Source organism: Pecten maximus, chromosome 14 (assembly GCF_902652985.1).
Source record: "Pecten maximus chromosome 14, xPecMax1.1, whole genome shotgun sequence".
NCBI lineage: Eukaryota > Metazoa > Mollusca > Bivalvia > Pectinida > Pectinidae > Pecten > Pecten maximus.
The window spans coordinates 4,611,123-4,620,279 of NC_047028.1; the positions used below are offsets into that span (position 1 = coordinate 4,611,123).

General features: G+C 32.2%; 1 long non-coding RNA gene across 1 annotated transcript; it reads left to right on the forward strand.

Annotated features, from left to right (window-relative positions):
- The first annotated feature begins 5,069 nt into the window (after positions 1-5,069).
- LOC117342400 lies at positions 5,070-8,343 on the forward strand. The gene is made up of 3 exons (XR_004535849.1): positions 5,070-5,263; positions 5,748-5,799; positions 8,266-8,343. It is a non-coding gene; the product is annotated as an uncharacterized LOC117342400 (long non-coding RNA).
- The last annotated feature ends 814 nt before the right edge of the window (positions 8,344-9,157 follow it).

A 9,157-nucleotide genomic window follows, 5' to 3' on the forward strand; every position in this document is an offset into this window, starting at 1 on the left:
AAACTTGATAGTTTAGATGATCTGTGAATTCGAAACAAAATATGGCATGACACATTGAGTAATGATAACCTACCTGTAGCCTCACTACCCTTTTGGTGGTAGTGAACATTACTGGTGGCCAATCAAGCCGCCATACAATCGTCATATTTTAATCGTTTTATTGACTAATTTAGAGTTTGAATTATGATTTTATCAGATACTAGTAAAACAACAGAGAATACGAACCTGTGCACACATTCACAGTTCTAACTGAAAACCGATCAAACGAAAGAAGAATATTATTAAAACCTATGGAGGAGTGGGAAACTAATGTATCACATCTCACTACCTCACAAAAAACTTATAGGTTCAAATTTGCAAAACATATACCTTTTGGTCGATTCAAATAATATTCCACATGAGAAAAAATAAACAAAACAAGAGCTGTCAGACGACAACATAGCTCGCCGAGTGTGTTGAAATTCATAATTAGGTTTTTGAAAAGTTGGTAAAAAGTCATGGTCAATGTCAGCAGGTCAATCGAACACGCATGTCAAATATCAGCCTTATCTCGTCTGCTTAATATTAAGTAGCTGGGTCAAAGGCCACAGTAAAGGTCATATTGTTCGCACATGTAGTACAAATTGAAAGTTCATATCGCAAGGAACACATGTGTTAAAGTAGCTACGCTGTATGACACATCACATTAAGAAATATATTTTTTTTAAAAACAAAAAAACTAGTTGTCTACGACGCCAACGCCAGGGGTATAGGGATAGCTTCCCTGAATTTCATCCCGGGGGCTAAAACAGTAAATTCTCTCATCACAACATAGCACGGATATACTCACATGTTACAGACACAGCAGTTCTAGACGTACAGCGTCACATAAAACATTGCCTGGGTATAAGATGATGGATATATCTAGGAGATGCATATATATATATATATGTATATCGATTAAATACTAATCTAATGACATGACGAATCTCGCTGATAAAATACAGAAATATGATTGAAAACTGCAAGAGAACAACTCTCAAATGTTAACAAAACCATGATTCACATATTCGTTACCATAAATTAATAAACACAGATTCCTTACAATACATCAATAAAAGTTTCAAAATAATAACAAAATATATTAACGCGAAGGCGTTCGTCCTCTCGGTTTTGTGATCTTCCAACAAACTGCACATGGAAAACTGCCCCTCTCTTACATACGAGGTCGGTTAGATTGAAAAGCATATCATAATTTCAAAACTAAGATCTTTTGTTTGCTAACTCCTTAATATCTTATTGGTATTCTTTTTGGTATAGATTCTGAAACATTTCCAAACAGACAACAACCAGCTTATATGAAAAGTTGATGTAGTGTAAACATTTCCTTTAACTTACAGGAATGTGTGAGATATAATCTAGAAAATGACTCCGATGCCTTCGTTCCATTTTTAGATAGCAAACAACTTTCGATACTGTTTGGCACGAGGGGTAACTGCTCAAACTGTACAAAATGAGATTTAAAGACAAAATTTGGACTATATTGAGAAATATGTATACTGGTTTTGTAAGTCAAGTCGCATTCAAGGGTTATCAATCATCACCTGTTCTTATTGAGAGAGGGATCTTGAAAGAGGGGTCCTTATCTGCTAAAATGAACCTGGTTTTTATCAACGATTTATTAAAGAATGTCAAATCATCGAGGAAAAGGAGCATTCGTTATTGACCCCAAAGTTAATATCCCCACACAAGCGGATGACATATGTTTGATCAGTAACACAAGTGTTGGTTTACAAGATATTGTTACATTTGTGAAAGTTATAGTTAGAAATGGAGATTTTCATTCTCTGTAGATAAAAGCAAAATTGTTGTTTTTACAAAAGGCAGAAAACAAGTTTTGGTAAAATATGTGTATTTATATGGTAAAGCATTACCAGTTGTTGATAATATAACGCACGTCGGTGTTGTTTTGAATTTTAACCCGTGTTCATCAGACGGAACGGAGTCTGCAGGTAAGAAAATGAGAAGTGGAACCATGGCTCTTTATCGATCTGGTGCTCATCCGAGGACCCTTAATCCTTTCACAGTCTCAAATGTGATTAAGGCAAAAGTTTCCAATCTGCCCTGTATGGGTGTGAACTATGGCTATTATCGAGAACAGAATTAACATGTTTAACAATGTCATCGATATTTTGTTTGTAAACACGAGTTACAAATACAGTTGGTTAAATGTAGACTTCCAAGTTTGACGAGGAATCAAAATTCTCGACACATGATGCTTATATCAAGGCACAAGAACCACAGTCTGTGTGGAGCGAATCGTGGGTTAATTGGTATATATTGACGGAACGAGATCTGTCCAAACCTTCTGGTTCTAGCCCTGGGTATAGTAATAGTAAAGGCTTTCCTGAAATTATACATTACATGGGTTGTGTGTGTCCCCTACCCAAATGTTGACGCCGTTATTGAAACAAACGTCGTTGAACAAGAAGGAATTCAAGCTACGCATGAAAACACGACAGTCTCAGGCCAAACACAATTATGACAAAAATACAGGATGAAAGTTAGAACTCCTCAACCAAGGAGACAAAGTTTTCATTTAAAATGAGAATAAGTTGATTACAAGAAACATTTTAAAAACTCTCAGGTCCAGATCGCATGTCATAAAAGCTACAAATAGTCGTATCCTTGCCGTATTATCAAACAGACATGGGCAGAATCATCCAGTATATATCACTGTAATCACTGATTGACATTAAATTAAGTCGTAAAGACGTCTGTGATGTACATGTATATTGGGTTTTGCGATATATATATATATGTGTTTGTGTGACACGCTGTCGGATGAGTACCGCATCAATTCGCAATCAATTCCGGCAAAACAGGATGTTGAACCGCATGTGGTAACCATGGTACCACCGGAGGAGGAACCACCTGGTCCAATAGCCGACCAATGAAATCGCGATTTTATAAAACTTGAATGGCAGTGACAAGATGGCCGTCGACTTGACACTGATACATGTGGATGAAGCAAACAACCATGGGGAGTACCAGAGGAGAAATGGAGTGAAGAGTTAGACAAGTACATTTGTCAATAAGTTTGTTTTGACCTTATATTTGTTAACTCATAAACCTGTAATTGTTGACTGCCACGTTTTCTGTGGAGCAAATAGACATTTTCGTTTGAAAACAATGTTCTCGATCGTGTCCGAGTAAAGATAATTCATCACTTTTCAGAGTTTCGAAGCTGCGCGTGAAAGAAATAGACGATTTAGTTATGATTTCTTGGTGTCATGTTAAAGGTTAAATATCTTAACTTTTGATGAAGACCATCGTCGTTGAAAAATCTTTTCTGGTAAAATTTTGACGACACTCTGAATGAAATGAAAGTGGGGTGGGGGGGGGGGGGGGGGGGGGGGGGGGGGGGGGGATATTGACGACTACATCTTGTGATATATTAATAGAGGCGAGTACTTGTGGTAATAGCAGTCATCATTAACAGCATCCCCTCGTGTCAAATTGACGAGGAAAATACTAAAATAAATAAATAAGTAAATAGATAAAACTAGAAAAAGAAATTGCTTTTTTACATTTCAACGTTTTCGTTCTCAGTACTTTAATGATAGGATTGTTCAATTGGCATTCTTTTATGTTATTTCAGTAAATACAGCCTTGTATTATTTTTCATTGATGGTGTAAATATATATCTGATTATCAACATAAAAATTTGCAATTAAAATTGGCATAATGACTGAATCTTAGATTCATTTTTTTTTCACTGTAAAGCAATTGTATATTAGTTAGACTTTGCATCTTTTTTTTTTATTTATTTTTTTTCATATTGATTAAATTTTTACATTTTTCAGATTTGTATATATAATTGAGTTATCGTAGAATCTGCTTCAGTACAGGTTTGCTTCGAATAGCTATACATATATTGTTTTTTTCCAGATTTGTTTCAATTCAAATTTATTTATAGTCGGTACATATTATAAAAGTCAACTGTAGTTCTAATGAGCTATCAAAACGGACTCAAACAGTAAAAGACAGACACAGATACAAAATAGATAAAAATAAATAAAACATAAAAAGCGTATACAAGTGTATTAACCTGATTGTGAGTTTATAAAACATATTATGGAACTAAAAACATTATAAAATTGTAAAAACAGATAATTGCAGAAAATAATTGTTTGGAAATATTTCTTATAGATGAGTTATTGAAGAACAATATTCTTGTGTGTATCTATTTCAGGTTTAGTTAGGAGTAATTTTTTTTGTTTATCATACACGGAATGGCGAACGTAAAGTTAACGTTAAGTTCATCATCAACAGATATTGTCTTTTTAAAAGCAATATCTAAAATTAGTGCTTTGAATTTTGAAAATGATTTCTAATTTTATATTTTTATCTATATATTTGAATCTTATATTGTCATTATTAATAGTAAAATATATAGTTATGCATAGTTCTGTGAAATTTTGATATTTTATCTATCTTATATACAGTGTATATTCATTGATAGAATATTGTTATTTCATTATTTCTAGTAAAATAATTTATATGATAGTGATTTGAATTTAGAAAACTATATCTGATTTACCTGAATTGACCCTGTTTTTTTTTTTACCTGAGTAGGTATTCCATATTAAAACAGGCTATAGATAAATGTCAAAGAACTTCCTATAGTTTCTATCAACTAAGCCTTTCGAGTAAAGGTGGCTATTTAGGGAGCTACATTCCATTCTTAGTCTCGCATGGAGGATTTGACCTTGTCTGCTTCCAGATGAGAAATATAATGGTACTTTGGTGGAAGGTTGTAGATCATGATGAATCTATATAATATATTACTTTTTGAAGGAAGTGTCTTTCATGACTAAAAGCGGGTTTTGTATATCTTCAGCGGTGTTGATAGACAGTGATGATGTTAGTATATGATGTCTCGGCAGCTGTGCACAAGTATAACGTTTTAAAATCATTAATTAGCTGTCAAATGTAAAAAAAAAAGAAAATGTTATTCATAAGAATAAATAATTAAAACCTATGACCCAAGAAATGGCGCTTAGGGGATAAGAATCATAGTTTAGATATTAACTGAACTGTACCGAAAATAGATAATAGTGTCACCGGTAACATCGGTCTACATCATCCACGCTTTAAGTAGGTCATACTGGTTAGAAAAGTCAGTACATAATTACATCAACATTGGACATATAAAATGGCAGATTACAACATCAGACCAGCTGTACAGGGTGATTGTGAGGAGATCCTTCGGCTGATACAGGTAAGTTAACTGGAAATAAACAGCACACGTGTTTGTATTACATCATGGATTCTCACAGGTATATACGGTGTTCACACAAAAATGTGACGCGTGATTTAGGGGCCGGAACAAATAATGATCCGTCGATGTACATTTTTACTCCATTTTATTCATATATCTATTCTTGCAAAGAAATACTGTATATGCATTAATTAAACCTTCATAAGTTTTCTCTCTGATGTCTGAAGTTATCTTAGCTTATGATCAGTGAAGTCAGTCAAATTTGTTATACCTTATCTATTCAAATTAACATTTGAAGAAATAAGCAAATAAATACTACGTACATTTACATAAAACGTGTCATACATTAAATATGTTATCATTATAATAAAATAAATACTTTAAGTCCAAATTCTGAAGTCACAAACATAAGAATAAGATATTATATCAACAGGTAGATATTTATGAGCTGGGCCAATGTAATTCTCTATTTTATTTGTTTCAGGAGTTAGCAGAATTCGAAAAAATGCCGGAACAAGTGAAGATGACAGTGGAGAGTAGGTTCTATTTTTCAGCATTACTGCTCATTAAATAACTTTTCGAGTGTATACATAGGTTACATGCACACAAGTTGAAACAGATTATCTGTTTTGTCTACAGCTTGATCGTTTAAATGTATTTGATACTGTTCATTGCGAGCTTTATTTTAGAGATCATGACTTAAAGGTATTACCAAACAGACAAAGTTACACGCATTATTTTACAGATAATGACTTTATATTAAAACAAGCATTTTTTTTTACAGATAATGACTATATATCATAACAAGCATTATTTTACAGATAATGACTTTATATTATAACACGCATTATTTAACAGATAACAACTTAATGTTAAAACATGCATTATTTTACAGATAACGACTTTATGTCATAACATGCATTATTTTACACATAGCGACTTTATGTCATAACAAGCATTATTTGACAGATAACAACTTTATGTCATAACATGCATTATTTTACAGATAACGACTTTATGTCATAACATGCATTATTTTACACATAGCGACTTTATGTTATAGCAAGCATTATTTTATAGATAATGACTTGCACACTTTATTTTACGGATAATGGCTTTATGTTATCACAAGCATTATTTTACAGATAATGACTTTTGACACTTTATTTTACGGATAATGACTTTGTTATTACAAGCATTATTTGACAGATAACAACTTAATGTTAAAACATGCATTATTTTACAGATAGCGACTTTATGTCATAACATGCATTATTTTACAGATAGCGACTTTATGTCATAACATGCATTATTTTACACATAGCGACTTTATGTTATAACAGGCATTATTTTATGGATAATGAGCACTATTTTACATATAATGACTTTATTTTGTTACAAGCGAATACTGACAGGTAAACAGGTACATATGTAGCTCAAAGACAATATAAAAGGAGGGAAAACATGTTAATCAAATATTTATAATTAATTTTCAATTGTTTGTACGCAGAATGCGGCTTTCTGATTTTATAAACTTTATTTTATTCATTCAATTCATACATATACAACACACAATCATAATGTGAATGGGATTCGGAAACAAGTATAAGACTTATATTAATCCGTTTCCGTTTATGACACATTAAGTAAACGGCAGCAAGTGGGAGAATACATAAGTGAGCAAGTAATACTTTTATGGATGGGAAATGGGGAAATTCGGAAAAGAAGAGGGATGAGAAGACCAGAAGAAAAAGATTAGAGAGGAATTTTATGCCATGACATGAGATATACAACCTGCTGTAACAGCTGTGTACTGGATAAAAAATAAAAAGATAAAAAAATAAAAACAATCATTCAAATCTTTTAGAAATAATTATAAATTCTTGAACACTGGAAAAAATGAAAAGATTTTCTTCATACGTGAGTTCGTTATCACCGAAGAGTAGTATTTCAGTTGATAAGGGATAGCTTAGAGCACTAAAACAACGTAAGCGAAACTGCGCGAAAAGTGGACAACGTAATATGAAATGTTCATTGGTCTTATCTTCTTGATTACACGTGCATAGAGTACTATCTATAAGATTTTTATGAAATAGATAAAATTTTAGTGGACTGATTGGTTGAGATTTTTTTTTCTATGCCACTATGGGAAAAAAATCCAAGAATCGCGCGAAAAATGTGACGTCACAATACGACAATTGACGTTGCGCATTGATTAGAGAAAAAAATCCCATATAAAACCAGTAAAATTGTTCATAAAACATGTTTTAAATTAGAAAATTATTTTCAAAAATTAATTATAATTTTTTCATACCCCGATGAAACTAAAATAGATTGACATCAATGCGTAAATGATATGTACTTCGTTCATAGATTTCCTTTGTTCAAACTGCTCTTCGAAAAAATGTGTGTTTTAAGCATTGTTCCTGACAGCAATTTATCTTTGAGATCGTGACGAGGATGCTACTTTCTAGAAATAAGAAAATTACAAAAGCAAATTGTAAATTCATCACGTTTATCATATAGCCTGGATTCATGTTAAGATTGAGGAACAATGTGGAGGAGTCTATAGTACATGTAATGATGATATCAAGTCAGATCGCCATGACCAATAAACACTACGGAGGAAATGACGTTTGATCTTGCACTTTGAAGATTTTGAGAAAATGCTCAATTATATTGGTGGTTATAAGTACAAAGTTAATTTTCACAGGTTGCAAAAATTTTTCAGATGTAAAGGGTGTGGTAATTCTAAAAATGGACCCAAAATATCAATCATTGCGCTTTAAATAGTCATAAAAGTGTCCCCCGAAATGAGTGGGAAAATAAAATACTAAATAATTGTATTTCACTTTCATTACGATGTTAAAAAGTCTACCAACGAGAGTTTTTTGTAATACGATATATTAACGAATATGATTTAACACACTATATCGGTATGCCAATTGTGTTGTGTTGGGGGTAAAGTTGTAACCACATCATTTTTGTATGTCCTCCTGCAGCACTAAGAAGAGACGGATTCGGCGAGCAGAATTTTTTCCGTTGTCTTGTTGTTGAGGATAAAACTACAACAGGTAAGACTAAACTAAAACAACATTTTTTATATATTTATTTATTTTAGAATAGTTGCTGTCAGTATTATAACATGAACATTCTCCTGAAATCAACGTGTGGGAAAAAACATCTTTTGACAACAAACAAGAAAATCATATCTGATAATTTTGTGTGTGGTGTAATTTATAAAAACAACTATCCAACAAGATCAACTAAGTAAAAAAAACTATCTAAATGTTAATCATCTTTTTTGACCCTTTGTGCAGATTTTGTTATTTTATGCCAAAATTTAATGATATACCTATTCCTGCAACATGTATAAACAAATGCTTACAGTATTATATCCATAGCGGTAATTGCAGTACTAATTGGATATGTACATTCTTTTTGGTATGTTTATCAATATGTAAAAATTATAATAATGAAACTCAGTTATATGTAATTTTGCTAGTTTAAAAAACAATATTAAAATTGATGTTTTCATGAAATGAATTTTAAGTTAACCTTAAATCCCTTTAATCAAGAGGGCAATGTTGTTAAATATTGCTTTACGATTTAACATCAATATATTCAATATACGTGTATATATATTTAATAAACAAATGTTCTGTCCGCCTGAAGAAGCCTTAGAGAGCAGAAAGGCCTAGCGGCAAAATCTATGCAAGCTATTCTTTACAGAAATGCCATCCTGGTGAGGATATCACCAAATAGTTAATGCAGTCAGATTGATGAAAACCACACCTCATGCAAATTTTACTGAATCATTGAAAATGTCCATGCTTTTGAACGGCAGATTTATATATATATATTATATATAAGAAAAAGGTATCTGTCCTTGCG